General features: G+C 36.1%; 1 pseudogene; it reads left to right on the top strand.

Moving 5' to 3' along the window:
* Positions 1-9,207, top strand: part of LOC136145732 (mitochondrial fission factor pseudogene) — a 49,221-nt pseudogene extending 40,014 nt beyond the window's left edge.
* Positions 9,208-13,206: the final 3,999 nt, after the last annotated feature.

Here is a 13,206-nt window from a genome sequence, read left to right as displayed (position 1 = left end):
ATTTCTTTCCCATATAAAGAAGTTCCTTTAACATTTCTTATTAAGCAAACTTAGTGGTACTAAACTCTCTTAGCTTTTGATGATATATAAAACTTTATCTGTCCTTCAAAGCTGAGTGAGAGCCTTGGTGGGTAGACCATTTTTGGTTGTAAGTTTGTTTTTGTTTTTCCTTTTCTTTTTAGTACTTTGAATATATTGTGCCACTTACTTCCAGACAATAAAGTTTCTGCTGGAAAGTCAGTTTATATACTTATGGGAACATACATAACTTGTATGTAACTAGTTGATTTTCTCTTTATCTTTTTGCCTTTTTAATTATTATATGTCTTGGCATGGCCACTTTGAGTTCATTTTGTTTCAGACTTTCTGTTCCTCCTGGATCTGAATGTCTATTTCTTTTCCTAGACTAGGGAAAACTTTAACTAATACTATTCAAATAATATTCAGGCTTCCCTTGGTGGCTCAGATGGTAAACAATCTGCCTGCAATGTGGGAGACCTGGGTTCAATCCCTAGATCTCAAAGATCCCCTGGAGAAGGGAATAGCAACCCACTCCAATATATTTTCCTGGAGGATCCCATAGATAGAGGAGCCTGGAGGGCTACAGTCCATATGGTCACAAAGAGTCAAACACCACTGAGTGACTAACACTAACTATTCAAATAAAATCTTTGCCCCTCTTCTCTCTTTTCTCCTCTGGGACTCCTATAATGTGAATATTAGTATACTTGATATCGTCATAGAGGTCTTGTAAACTCTCTTCATATTTAAAAAAATTTTTTTGTTGTTGTTCATCTTGGGTGATTTCCACTACTACCTTGAAGTTTGTTCATCTGTTCCTGTTTAATCTACTGTTGATTTTCTTCTTGTATATTTTCTATTTCAGTTATAGTAAGCATTGGCTTGATTCTTCTCTATATAATATTTTCTAACTCTGTTAAAATTCTCACTGTGTTTATTAATTCTTCTCAAGTTCATTGAGCATCTTAATTTTTTAATTTTTTAAAATAAATTTTATTTTTTAATATAAATTTATTTATTTTAATTGGATCTTTATGACCATTACCTTGAACTTTTTATTGGATTGATTGCTTATTTTCACTTCATTTAATTCTTTTTCTGAGGTTTTAATCTTCTTCCTTCATTTTGAACTTAATTCCTCTATCTCCTCATTTTGCCTAATTGTTTTTATTTACTTCTACGTATTAGGAAGCTTGGTTACATTTCCTGATCTTGGACAACAGTCTTATGTAGAGATGTCTTATGGGGGACAGCAGCATACTCCCCTCTAGACCCCAGAGCCATCTTCTACAATGGTGCCCCCATAAGTGCTGTCTGGGCCTTTATGTTGTGGCAGGGCCAACAACTGTGGGCACACAAGTTCGTGGGTCTGGTCTCCATCCCAGTTGGTTGCCAGGCCCTGCCTTGCTTTTCAGTGGCTGCTGGGCCAGGGTCCTGCCATGACTGGTTGTGGGACCTGGGGAGGGTGGTGACTGAGGCTGGATTTGGCTCACTCATGGGTGGGTAAGCCCCACTACTAACAAGCTAGATGAGACCCCCAAATGGCATTTGCCTGTACCATTGTTCTCCTGGTGGAATGAGCTCCCAGAAATAGCTGCCGTTGTGTCTATATACCCAGGGGAAGTTACAGTTGCCTCCTGCCTCTCTGTAAGGCTCTACCAAAAGGGTCTAACCCAGGGTTCTTTCAAATTACTGTCTTTGAAATGGAACTTGGAGTGCGTGGAGACTCTTTAAGAGCAGAGTGTTTGCTACAACGCTCCAGCTTTGCTGCATCTCTACCCACTCACCTTCAGAGCCAGTCTGGGGGATATGGCTTCCTGGTATAGTACCCCCAGGCTGTGGAGCCTAATGTGGGCTTCAACACCTTGCTTCTTGCAGAGAAGCTCTACATTCTCCCAGTTGTAGGTTACCTCCTCAGGGGCATAAGTCCTAACTACTCTGCATCTCTGTCTTCCCTACCTATCTTGTTTTGGTTGTTTGTGTGTGTGTGTCTATAGTTGTAGAAGATTCTTTCTATTTTTTAAGTCATTCCTACTGATAATTTATCTGTAAATAGTTGGAATTTTGGTGTTCCCACAGGAGGAGGTGAGCTCAGGGTCTTCCTACTCTATCTTGGTCACACCTCTGTGCATACTCTGTTTTTACATTAGGTTGTGATCAGGACTAAAGGGAAAGTGATTATGACTTAGGAAACAATTTGTATACATTTTCTTTATTATTACATATAGTTAAATCCTGGAGAAGGAAATGGCAACCCACTCCAGTATTTCTACCTGGAAAATTCCATGGACAGAGAAGCCTGGTAATCTACAGTCAGTCCATGGGGCCACAATGAGTTGTGTGAGACTGAGCGACTGAACACACACACACTTAAATCTAGGATAAATTCTTAATATGTCTCTAGAATAGTATCTGACATCACCTAGTGGACAAAGGGCAAGACACTATTCCTTAAACTGGGAAGCAGACAGATAAAGTTGCTTCTTGAATTAGAACAGAAAGATTGCTTCAATAATTTAACATTTTTTTTCTAACTTTAAAGCAAAATGATGTTATGATGCCAGAAAAATTGTATTTAAAAGTCGATTTACTTAGTATATGCTAAGCATATATTTTGAGTTTTATGAATTTACTTCGTTTAGAATTTCTGGTTTTGGAATTCTTATTAGATTATCAGAGTGTTCAATTCCTTCTACCTTTTTGCTAACTGATGGGTTCCATAAATATTGAACCCCATCAGTTATACTGATTATAATCTCTGTGCTCAGAATTCTTACTCTTAATTAAGAGGTGATGCTCATAAATTTTAGACCATGAATTTTCTAGGAAGTCACAGTTAGAATGTTTATCAGCCAACATATCTCTTCATTTTCTTTGTTTTATAAAATGAAATGTTGCTGCTATATAACATTGAATGTGATAGATAAAGAGTGGTTGTTTATTTGGCCTCCTTTTTTTTGGAAGCACTAATATTTTGGAAGATAAATAATACTTGATGCTTCATTTACTTTGATTGTTTTTAATCTCAAGGTACTTTGGAAAGTTTATTATGCTATAAAACTTGAGTTAGCTACAGCTTTTCTGTTCTGATCCAAATAAGCAACAATCATCAAAATAAACGTAATTTAGAAACCTTGTGCCATGGATATAGCAACAGAACCATTTCAGAATGAAACTAATTATTGATTATCCCCAGGGTTTCTAAGATCGAGTATGCCTCAGTAGAGTTAATTATGCCCTCAATTTTGTGGAACTTTGCAATGGCAGGTTCAATTTACTTAGCAAAAGTATTGCTTTGTAAGATTTGCAGATGAGTCAATTAGACAGTCATTAATTGGGTGTCCATTGGAAATGTGGTGGGGCCCAGTTGGGAAATGGTCTACTCCAATGACTAATGTATATTAATGCCAGCATTAATGGGCTTTGAGTTTTTTCCCACATATCTGTGGGAAAGCAAATCAAAGAACCTTTCAAGGAAAAAATAGATTTTGCTGAACTGGTATGTTTTTCTGCTCAGAGACTAAGATTGCTTATTGAATGCACCAAAACCAAAAAATTCAGGACAACATTAATAATTATCCTTAACTGAATGATACTAAGTGCTGGAAAGGTCAGAATTTTCAGTCTTGTGTTTTCAATGTTTTTATTAGGTAAGAGGTTTTAGTCTCTTTAAGGAAGTGTATTACCAAAATATAAGAATTTTCAAAATACAAGAATTATATTCAAAACATAAGAACTAAAGCATTTTCCATTTTAAGTAAATTAGATAGATAGATTTGAGTCCTTTATTATCTTTATACCTGATAGTTTATCACCAAATAATTTTACTTTCCAAAGTTAAATTTGAAACATAAAAACAAATGAAGACTTTGTAGTGGGTTTAGTCTCAATTTAGTCTTAACTGTGGTTGAATCTCAATCCCTAAGGGCTTGACAGTATGTGACTAGGGCAGAGTAGCATAAAGTAGCTTTTTTCACCTACTCAGCTATCTTTGGCCTTTCTCTACTGGTATAAGATAGTTTTCTGTGTATTATTTCTATCTTGATGATTTTCTGAAGCTTGCATATATGCTTGCAAATATTTTCTGAATTGACTACAAAGGTGAAACAATTATTGTTGGTTAATTTTGGTATTCTTTCTGGCCTCAGAATGTCACAGAAAGAGATCCTTATTTTCCCCATTATCTTCCAAAGTGAATGTTGAAAAAAAAATGAGATTGACTTTTATTCTAGATCACTCATTATATCTTCATTTAATACTGGATTAGCTCCTGCAAACCTGGCAGTGAAGACGAAATCATTGTTTATATTTTATCTTTTGAATCCCTTTACCCATTTCCCTTCCAACTCTGGCAACCACCAATCTATTCTCTGTATTTATGCACTTCCTTTTTTCATATTCCACATATGAAAGAAATTGTATGGCTTTTGTCATTTTTATTTCTCTGACATTTCACTTAGCATAATGCCCTTGAGGAATATCTGCCTTGTCCCAAATGGCAAAATTTTGTTCTTTTTTAATGATTGACTATATTACTTTGTATGTATATAACACATCTTCTTTATCCATCCACTCATCCATGGACACTTACTTAGGCTGTTTCCATATCTTGGCTATTGTAAATAATGCTGCAAAGAGTTAGCGTTTTCATTTTCTTTGGATAAATACTCAGAAGTAGAATTGTTAGGTTATGTGGTAGTTCTATTTTTTATCTTTTTACTTCTTTGAGGATTCTCCATACTGTTTTCCCTAGTGGCTATACCAAGTTATATTCACATCAACATCAAACAAAAGAAGTCCCTTTTCTCCACATCCTTACCAATACTTGTTATTTCTTGTATAACAGCCATCTTAACATGTGTGAAGGTATCTCATTGTGGTTTTAATCTGCATTTCTCTGATGATTAATGGTTTCATTAATGTCATTAATGAAAAGATGATTGAGTATCTTTTCATGTACCTGTTTGCCATCTATACGTCTTCTATGGAAAAAATATCTGCTCAGGTCCTCTACCTATTTTTAATCAGACTCCTTTTCTGCTATTGAGTTGTACAAATTCTTTATATATTTTGGATATCAACCCCTTGTTAGATATATGATTTGTAAACATTTTCACCCACTTAGTAGGTTGCTGTTTTATTTTGTTGGTAGTTTCCTTTGCTATGCAGAAGCTTTTTAATTTGTTGTTGTCCCACTTGTTTAATTTTGCTTTTTATGAATAGTATTAAGTAGCTTATTGAATTTAATTTGTTGTTGTACCACTTGTTTAATTTTGCTTTTTATGAATAGTATTAAGTAGCTTATTGAATAGCCTAATTTCTCAAAAGTTAACTAAAAAATTAAGAATTTTCTCTTATATTCTTGAAGCACATGATAATTAAAATAATAAAATTATGCTGTGTCCTTATCTATGAAATTTACACTGAATTACTAATACTTTGTTGAGTAAATTGTTATAGCTATATTACTAATATTAATTTGAGGCAGTGTGGAAGTAGCATAATCTGATTTTCAAGAATAATCTCTGTAATTAGTATAATCATACTCTAAAAGAACCATATAATCAAAAATGGAATTAGGTGAAGAGGAAATGATATCTAGATAAAAATTTGGCCTGTAATGTATGGAAGAATAGACCTAAATTTTTTTTTAACATATCTTACCTTGATTTTCAAAGCTTCATTTAAATTTCCTTCTATAATAAAGAGGAATGAATTAGACATATGTGATCCAGCAACCTTATATAAACCTAACATAAATTACATGCATTTGTGGGTAAAAATATTAAGAGCATAGACAGCAATGTATGATTAGGTCAATATTCATATCACACAGAAAGATATCTATGCTGAAGGGATACAGAATAGAGATTCACCCTCCCTATACAAAGTCAAGCCTGCAAAATTGGCCTAAAAGCTTTTCCTGAACATCGTCTTTCATAATTTTTCAGAGATTTATTTTTTCCCGCCCATGAATGGCATCGGTGACTATAAATTTACAGCAGCCCTGGGAAGTGTAGCATCAGTTTTTCCTCAAGTATGTTCCACTGAACAACATTTTCAGTAATGTGAAATGATGGAAGAAATGTGATCACATACGTTTGAGAAACAATGAATTTATAAAATCAAATTTATTTACTAAAGTCTTCTCTATCCCCTGGAGAAGGAATTGACAACCCACTCCAATATTCTTGACAATTCATGGACAGAGGAACCTGGCAGGCTATAGTTCATGGGATCGCAAAGACTTTGACACAATTGAGCAGCGTTCACTTTTTCTTTAGACCTATAGTTTTACCACTGCCCAGACTTAGAAATCTTTAATTCCATACATTCCCTCTTATGTGTTATCATCATATTCCTGTATTTTAATTTTGCATATATTTTAAACCTCTTAAAACATTCAGCTTGTTTTAATCAATGTTACTTATTTACCCAAACATCTCCTCTCCTTTAGTCTCTCTTCCTGCATTGCCAATATCTTTTTAGGATCATTTAAGTTTTGTTTTAGGAATTCCCTTTGATACTTCTTTAAGTTCACAGGCAAAATAGTCTTTCAATTTATCTATAAACATCTTTACATAGCTGTAATTTTGAAGGATATTTTCCAGAGACAAAATCTGGGTTGGCATGTATTTTCTTTCAAGTCTTTGAAAAAAAATCACTCTGTTTTCTTTTGGTTACTGTTCTTCCGGCTGAAAAGTTAGCACTCTTCCTAACAGTGTTATGCTTTTATTTTTCTCTGCTTTTAGACATTTTGTTTGTTGCTGTTTTCAGCAGTTTTTAATAATGTAACTTGGTGCAGAGGTCCTTTTGTATGTCCTTCTTGATTTTGTAGGTCTTCCTTAATTTGTAGTTTAATTTTTTTCTGCCAGTTGTGAAAATTCCCAGCTATTTTTCTCACATTGCTTTCTGCCCCTTCTCTCACTCATCCCATTCAAAGATTGCCTTATACATACATTACAACTTTTACCCAAGTCTCACACATTAGGTATTTCTCGTAATTCTTTTCTGTGTTTTACTCTGAAATTTTTTACTCATGGAAAGTCCAGTTTACTAATTTTGTATTTGCTAAATACATGGCTAAATCTAGACTTGAAGTCATTTATTGTAAATATGGTAATTTTCAGTTCTAAAATATGAATTTTACATTTCAGAACAGATTTTACTCTCTGTGATATTCTGCATCTAGTCATACATTATCACCAACATATTAATCACAGTAATTTTAAAGTCTGTGTATGATAACTCCAATTTTTCTCTTGGATTTCACTATTTGCTCCTGTTTTTTGGTTTGTTTCTTTTGGCTTTGTTTGTTTCTTTTGTGGATCTTTTTTATTTTTGCATGTCTCTTACATTTTGGCTAAATTCCAGAGATTGTATTTGAAGTTGCAGAGATTCAGGATGATACTACCTTCTTCAAAAAAGAAAAAAAAAAATATGTAATTTCTTTTTTTAAGAATTCCTGTCAGGTAGTTATAGAATAGTAGATAACCTTGATCCAACAAGGTTTGATATAACTTGTGAGTGAATTTCATTCATTCTGAAGAACTTGTTTCCAATTTTCCTTTACTCCTAGAATTCCTCCAGAACTTTCAAATAACTTGATTTTTCCAAAATATCCCCTAATTGTTGATCCCTAAACAGGTTTTTGTTTCTATTCCCTGGACCTATGCAGTTGCTAGCAAATCTGAACTACTATTTTCAGCTTCTTCCATTAAAGGTGACAAATCCCTTAAGGGATAGAATGCAATGCAACTTTTCCTTTTTCTTTGGGATCTTTGTTCCTCCTCAGATTCTAACTTAAAATTCTCTGATGCTTACAAAAGCAATGTGTGTGTTATGTTTGTTCAGTTTTTAGTTTTTCTTATAATGAGGGTTGTTTTCTGGTGTAGGCTGTGACTTCATAGATGGGAAGGATCAGCGTGAGGTATATTTATAAAGGGAATCCAAAGACTCATATTGGTTTGAATGCCAAGTGTGAGAAAAAATCAAAGATGATCTCAATATTTCTAGCTTGAGCCACTTAAAGAATGGACTTGTCATTAAATGAAATGTGGGAAACTATAAGTGCGGCACATTTTGAGATGAGAAATAATTGTAATAACTGAAGCTCAAGAATAGGAAACAGATGAGAAATAGGAATATGGGAGTCATTAGCCCACAAAGAAAATTTAAACCATGTGGCTAGATGAGATCACCAAGAACATAAAATATTGTAAATATAAATAGAGAAGGGAAAACACACATGGACTGAACCTCAGGGGACATCAGGTTTCAAAGTTAGGGAGGGCCTCTCTGTGCTCGACCAACAGCCACAGTGCCCAGCCCACTGCCTGGGAGCCTGTGGGCGGCAGCACTTGCCGCCAGCATCCCTCCACCAGGCCCAAGGAGATAATAATAACTCTAAATCCAGGACATGCATGTGGAAGTAAGTTTAAAGGATCTAGTATGAAGCCCAGGAGCAGATAATGCTAAAAAGCAAGCAGTAGTTGGTCCACATTTAGTGAGTGGGGAAGCATTCCCTTCTCCCTTTGCAGCTGAGGTGGCAGAACTTAGTCAAATTCAGTATAAAATGGAATACACCAAAAGTCTTAGTGAGCAAACCAGGTCTGTGGAAAAATTAAAGGTAACGCTACCAAATGCTGACCTGAAACAAAGATTCCAAGGAGGAGTTTCAAATGCTAGTGTGATGTTGCAGGTGCCAGATAGAGTGGAGAATCATAGCAGGAACTAATGAAGAGATTGCATTTTCAGGACTAGCACATCTTGACCTTCTACAGTCTTTCCCTTTAAGCCTCTGGCACTAAAAACACCACCTTGTGTGTTGAGGCTAACTGCAAGACCACTGGATTTTCTGGATTTAGAAAGACCTTTTCCAACCCCTCCAAATAAAAAAAATCCATGCAAAGTGTGGGCTAAAAATAAAGTGCTGCTCTAAGAGTGAAAATGCTGTTGGCCAAAGCAGCTTATCAGAACTTACTCCACATATAGCACTTCAAATATAGATAGAAGGATTGAAAAAACTTCAGATGGCATAATTGTTGTAAATGCAGCTTCCTTAAGACAACAGATAAACTAAATAGACATCTACAACTTCTGTAAGAAAACACAGAAGGTGCTAAAAGAGAATTGATTATGTATTCATTTACTGTGGCATTCTGGCTACTTAATAGCTGGCTCTAGTTTTGCCACTAAAGGTAACCTCAACCCTCAGAAATACTGTCTCAACAGCTGGAAATATAAAGAATTTGCAAACAAACCGAAAAAAAAAAAAAAAAAAAAAAAAGGTGGGAGTGGAGAGAATCAGCAAAGAGCCTAAGGATAGTCAACCAAAATGATAAGGGGAGGACAGTGAAAATGTGGTGTCCAGGAAGACACAGAACAAAATGTTTTAAAGAAGAGAATGAACAACTGTACTAAATGCTGCTACTAGGTCAGCAACAGTAGAGACTTAAGCCATTAGATTTAGAAACATAAATACTATTGATGACTTTTAGAAAAAATAATTTCAAGCAGAAAGAAAATCCCTCCATTAGGGGTTGGTTTAAAAAAGAAATTGAGGAGCCTATTTGGAAGCAATAAGTATAGACAATTGTGTAAGGAATTTTGCTGCAAATAGGAACAAAACATTATCTCAGTAAAGATATAGAAAAGAAAGTTGGGCTAGAAATAAAAATGTTAGGTGAGTTGTATATCCATCCAAGGGGAAGAGATTGTCAAGACTGTTAATCAGTTGGATTTTGTTTGTTCTTGTTTTTATAAGCTTTATTTTTAGAGCAATTTTAAGTTCACAGCAAAACTGAGTGAAAGTTAATGAGATTTCCCATATCTTCCCCAGCCTATACACATGCACAGCCTCCCCCATTCTCAACATCCTCCACTCTCAACATACCCCACTATCTACGTCCCTCACTATCAACATCCTCCACAAGAGAGGTACGTTTATTACAATCAGCAAACCAACACTGATACATCATTATCACCCAAGTCCATTGTTTATATTAGGATTCACTCTTGGTGCTATACATTCTATAGGTTTGGACAAATGTATAATGACATGCCTCCACCATTATAGTATCATACAGAACACATCCATTGCCCGAAAAGTCTTCTGTGCTTTGTCTATTTATACCTGTGGCTCAGATGGTAAAGATGGTAATGATGATCCTACATGCAGGGCAGCAAGAGACACAGATGTAAAGAACAGACTTTTGGACTCTGTGGGTGAAGATGAGGGTGGGATGATTTGAGAAAATAGCACTGAAAGATGTATATTACCATATGTAAAATAGATGACCAGTGCAAGTTTGATGTATGAAGCCGGGCACTCAAAGCCAGGACTCTGGGACAACCCAGAAGGATAGGGTAGGGAGGGAGGTAAGAGGCGGGTTTGGGATGGGGGAACACATATACACCCATGGCCGATTTATGTTGATGTATGGCAAAAATCATCACAATATTGTAAAGTAATTATCCTCCAATTAAAATAAATTTTTTAAAAAAGAATCTGCCTGAAATGCAGGAGACCAGGTTCAATCCCTGGGTCAGAAAAATCCCTTGGGGGGGAAAGAAAATGGCAACCCACTCCAGTATTCTTGCATAGAGAATTCCATGGACAGAGGCTACAGTCCATGCGGTTACAGAGTTGGACATGACTGAGTGACTAACACCCCACTAACTCTAGGCAACCACTGAGGTTTTTACTGTCTCCATAGCTTTGCCATTTCCATAAGGTCATATTTATAGCTGGGATAATACAAAATATAGCCTTTTCAGATTGTTTATTTTGTTTTAATGGGAAAAATAAAATATGTATCAACTAATGGTAGAAGAGGGAAATGACCATGTATGGCAGGAGAGAGAAGGGCTGGTATAATATTCTTATGAAACCACAATTGGACATTATTTTCTCATTTAATTCTCACAGGACACTTTAAGGTAGATATTATTACTATTATCACCTCAATTTTATATTTGGAAGAAGGGAGGTTCTGTAATGTAGTCAATTCTACCAATTTTTAGTGGTGTTTATTGTGGTGATTCAGAGAAGGCAATGGCACCCTACTCCAGTACTCTTGCCTGGAAAATCCCATGGATGGAGGAGCCTGGTAGGCTGCAGTCCATGGGGTTGCTAAGGGTCGGACATGACTGGGCAACTTCACTTTCACTTTTCACTTTCAAGTATTGGAGAGGGCAATGGCAACCCACTCCAGTGTTCTTGTCTGGAGAATCCCAGGGACAAGGGAGCCTGGTGGGCTGCCATTTATGGGGTCGCACAGAGTCGGACATGACTGAATTGACTTAGCAGCAGCAGCATTGTGGTGATTACAATTATTACTCAGTGTGGACTCAAAGCTCCAGTGCCTCTTTACTATCTTATAAGGAAGATTATAGAGAGAATTTTAACTCTTTTCCAAATGGATTTATCCTGCCTCACCTTCTTTCACCAACTCTTCTTTCTCTATTTTACAAAAATAGTTGCTATAGTTATAGTGTATTTAGCATTGAATGGTGGCATAGTAATCATGTAATTTAGTGCCTCAATGTAATACGTCACACTCTGGAGACTCAGAAATATTGATATGTTGTCCAAGAACATAAACTATTTGGTTTAGAGCTGGGACTGAAACCCCAGCTTGAATTCCAATCCAGTTTGTTTTCCTCCATGCTATGTTTTCTTGTCTCATGTCTTAGAAACTGAACTTGACCTCCAAGAGCCCAGATTGCCTACTGATTCACTGTTTTAAGCTCTTTTCCTTCATTAGGCACATTGTTAATTGCAGACATTCTTATCATGTTTCTTCGTGTTTTCCAGAATCACCTAAATATTACCTCTATGGCCTTTTATTTTCTTGATCTCATCTTCTACCTTCTCCTAGACACTATTTTAGTCACTTACTTCATGATCATACTCTAGTCATTGATAGTTTAATTCACCCCATGATTTTATTCTCAAGTTTTCTAGTCTCTGACAACAGCTTCCTATCATTCCATCTCACAATCCTCTCACAGTTCTTGACATCACTAGAACCTCCTGGTTAGTGTTCTTTATATTTTCCACTCCCTTTTAACTCCTTGTGCTTTTCTTTCTCTCCTTAACCAACTTCGGCTTGATGGACATGAGCTTGAGCAAGCTCCGCGAGTTGCTGATGGATGGCAAAGCCTGGCAAGATGCAGTCCATGGGGTCACAAAATTCAGTTCATGCATGAACTGAACTGAACTTCGTCAACTTAGATTTCATGGTCTAGTCAGTTTCTCAATCATTGCCTCACAAACAATCTATTTCCTTACACCATCTAAAAAATCTCATCCCTGATTAAGTCCAGCTTTGCTACCCTTCACCCAACACCCTAGAAACTAAGCCTGGCTTCAGAAACAATGCAATCATAGTGCTTGATCACATTTTAAATTACTGGCAGTTAAACACAGGTGAAACCTTAAGTTTGTCCAGCAATGGTGTTACATTTTCCCATCCAAGTGGGAAAAGTCAAAGAAAGAATTTCACATTTCACGCTCTCAGTCTCTAAGAGAACCATTCTTTACGTTACTTTCTCCCTCAAACATCCAGTATGCCTTCCTTCCTCCTCACATTTATGATCTTGCTTTTTATCACATTGGGAAAAGTAGTAGAAATCAGCATTTCCACACTCTCCTATAAGCAATCTCAATTTGCATTTCTACCCATACTGTCTGATCTTTTCCAGTCCTGTGGCCATTGCTGAGTTTTCCATATTTGGCACAAGACTTGAAAAGATCAATTTTCATTCCAATTCCAAAGGGCAATGCCAAAAAATGTCCAAACTACTGCACAGTTGCACTCATTTCACACGCTAGAAAAGCAATACTCAAAATTCTCCAAAACAGGCTTCCATAGTATGTGAACTAAGAATTTCCAGATGTTCAAGTTGGATTTAGAAAAGGTAGAGGAACCAGAGACCAAATTGCCAACATCTGTTGGATCATAGAAAAAGCAAGGGAATTCCAGAAAAGCATCTAAATCTGCTTCACTGACTATACTAAAGCCTTTGACTGTGTGGATCACAACAAACTGTGGAAAATTCTTAAAGAGATGGGATACCATACCACCTTACCTGCCTCCTGAGAAACCAATATGCAGGTCAGGAAGCAACAGTCAGAACCGGACATGGAGCACACTAATTCAAAATTGGGAAAGGAGTACA

The sequence above is a fragment of the Muntiacus reevesi genome, chromosome 1 (genome assembly GCF_963930625.1).
Source record: "Muntiacus reevesi chromosome 1, mMunRee1.1, whole genome shotgun sequence".
NCBI classification, from domain to species: Eukaryota; Metazoa; Chordata; class Mammalia; order Artiodactyla; family Cervidae; genus Muntiacus; species Muntiacus reevesi.
This window is presented reverse-complemented; position numbering and strand designations above follow the sequence as displayed.